Raw genomic sequence first — 3,331 nt, 5'->3', positions numbered from 1 at the left:
AAAAAAAAAAAAAAAGGAAGCAGAAGCAGGCAGATCTCTATGAATTTGAGGGCAGTCTGGTCTATGGAGCATGCTCCAGGCAACCAAGGCTACTTAGTGAGAGACCCCCAAACAAGCCTCCCAAAGTCACAAACCAAGGCTCAGTGGGACACCTGAGGGCTGGAGTTTGGGTTCCTTAAACACATGTAAAACCTAGAAGCCTCTGCCTGCATCTCTAATCCCAGTGGCTCCAAGAAGATATGAGAAATGCAAACCAGAGAATTCCTGGAAGCTTGCAGGCTCAGCTAATCTGCCCGAGCAACCGAGAACAGAAAGAGATCCTGTCAAATAGAATGGATGACAAGGACCAATATCCAAGACTGTCCTTTGACCGCCACATGTACACCATGACATGTGCACACCCCCACACATGTGAACAGGCACAATCACACACCTACACTGTAATCTGGTGAGCCGGGGATGTAGCTCAGCTGATAGCAAGTTTGCTTCACATGCATGAAACCCTGGGTTCTGTCCCCAGCACTAGAGACAATAAGGTCTGGTGGCACACATTTGTAATCCCAGGAGGTGGATGCAAGAGAATGTTCACCATCATCCTAATTACTTAATGAAACAGCCTGAGATACATAATACCCTGTTTCTAAAATAAATAAAGGCATAGAAAGATGGCTTAGTGGTTGAGAGCGCATACTGCTCTTTCATAGGTCCTGAGTTCAATTCCTTCCACCCAAGTTGGGCAGTTCACAACTACCTATTGTTGCAGGATATTTGATCACATTGTGAACCCCAAAATTGTGTTATTTACTGAAAAATAAATTCGTTTCTAGTTGTGGTATGGCTCAGCACTTATCATACAACTTTAATCTCTCTGGCTGGAATGCAGACACACCCTGAATACATATCTTTAATCCCAAATGATGAAGGCAAAGTTAGTTTGTAAAAGGAAGCAGCCAGATTTGAAAATGTTGTCTAATTAAGTGGCAGAAAAAGTGATGAACCAGAGAAAGATTTGACAGAGTAGGATACACCCAACGCTTACGAGATGAGAGAAGAGGGGGAAGCTACTTGAGAGAACAGTGCAGAGAGAGGAGACAGTTTTACTCAGAGAGTTTTACAGAGACAGGCTGCAGAGAGAACAAGCTAGACACAGGTGAAAACAGAACTCGAGCCAGAGAATGAGAAGCCAGAAGATAAGAATATATTACTAAAGTTAGTATAAGGTCAGGCCGAGCAATTCAGAATCAGGATTTGAGCCAGAACAGCTAAGTTGAACCAGCCAGCCAGGGCTAGAAAGGGATGCACTGAGTCAGAGGTAAATCTCAGAGGCTGAAAACGTTCTAGACCTAGATAAGGTTATACAGAGGCTAGAAGGTTCCAGGACTAGGCCTAGGTTTATATACAAAGGCAGTAAGCCTTGAAGACAAGCATATCAGGAAAATCAAAAATACTTTTATAGCCTATAACTCCAATTCTGATGCTTCTGGTCTCCCTGTGCTCCTGCAGTCATGTGCTCCTGCAGTCATGTGCACATACCCTCCCCTCTCTCCCCACCAATTAAAAATAAAAGGGACTGGATAGATAGTTCAGCAGTTAAGAGCAATGATAATTTTTCCAAAGGGTTTAATTCCTAGCACCTGCTTGGAAGCTCACAACCATCTATAACTCTAGTTCTAGGGTATCCAAGACCCATTTCTGGCCCCTGTAGGATCCAGACTCACACATGGTGCACAGAAATACATTCAGGCCGAGTGGGGTGGCACATGCCTTTGATCCCAGCACTCAGGAGGCAGAGGCAGGCAGATTTCTGAGTTCGAGGCCAGCCTGGTTTACAAAGTGAGTCCAAGGACAGCCAGAGCTATAAAGAGAAACCCTGTCTCGAAAAACCAAAAAAAAAAAAAAAAGAAGAAGAAGAAAAAGAAGAAGAAGAAAAGAAAAGAAAAGAAAAGAAAAGAAAAGAAAAGAAAAGAAAGAAGTACATTCAGGCAAAATATTCATACACATTTAAAAATTAAATATGAATAAATTATTTTTTCAAAAAAAATCAATAGAGTATGGAGCTATTTCTCATCAGTTAAGAGCCCTTGCTTCTCTTTCAGAAGCCCCAAGTTTGAGTCCCAGCACCTACATTGAGTGGTTCGCAAACATTGCTATTCTGGCTCCAGGGTGATCCAATGGGTCTGGCCTCTGAGGGTAAATACGATTAGGTAGTTACTAGCATTTATTGCTCTACCAGAGGTTCAGAGTTTGGCTCACAAACACCGGCATCTTCAGTTCTAAGGGATCTGGTGCCCCCTTCTGGCCTCCAGCAGCATCACACAATCACGCAACAAAATCTCTCTAGGTAGGTCTAAATTTCTTAGAATGCACTGCATAGACAGAGCTGGCCTTGAATCCGCGACAATCCACCTGCATCTACTTCCAAAGTACTGGGATTTAAGTGCCATCAGTTCTAGCACTAAAGTACATTGTTTAAAATTTTTAATAAATAAAGGTAAAATAAGTAAAATAAACAAAAAGTTGTTATCAAGCCACGCATGTTGGTGCATACATCCCTGTAATCCTGATACTTGGGAGGTGGAAGCAGAGGAGGAAGAGTTCAAGGCCACTCTTAGCTGAGTAGAAAGTTTGAGGCCAGCCTAGACTACATGTGACAGTCTCCATAAAACATAAAATGGATGAATGAACAAACAAGTAAATGGCTAACTATTGACAATATGTGACCATGAGGAATACAACTGGATACTGTTACAATTTGCTGCCTCTGTTGTGCCAGGAAGCGTTTGTGAATCCAAAAGACCACCAAGGAGCTGTTTCCCATGTGATCACATTAGGGTCTCTTTATTATAAACTTGAGTTTGGGCTTTCTCATCGCCTATGCCCAGGACCATTTGGTGAAGCAGCCCGAACTCTCATCGGGATGAGGTGTTATAGAAAATGGAAGCAGGGGGTCCAGCCTGGCAAGCATCTAACTGAATGTCTATTGTAAACCTACGGGTGGGTGCTCTGACGCAAGATTGTACACAATCACAAATGGTCTGAAAGTACATCTGAAACAATCAGACTGATCTTTGATTTTTTTTTAACTTTTTTATTAGATATTTTCTTCATTTACATTTCAAATGCTATCCCAAAAGTCCCCTATGCCCTCCCCACACCCTGCTCCCCTACCCACTCACTCCCACTTCTTGGCCCTGGCGTTCCCCTGTACTGGGGCATATAAAGTTTGCAAGATCAAGGGGCCTCTCTTCCCAATGATGGCCGACTAGGCCATCTTCTGCTACATATGCAGCTAGAGACATGAACTCTGGGGGTACTGGTTAGTTCATATTGT

This window comes from Mus caroli, chromosome 6, assembly GCF_900094665.2.
Source record: "Mus caroli chromosome 6, CAROLI_EIJ_v1.1, whole genome shotgun sequence".
Taxonomy (NCBI): Eukaryota; Metazoa; Chordata; class Mammalia; order Rodentia; family Muridae; genus Mus; species Mus caroli.
The sequence above is the reverse complement of the archived record's forward strand: the minus strand, read 5'-3'. Positions refer to the sequence as shown.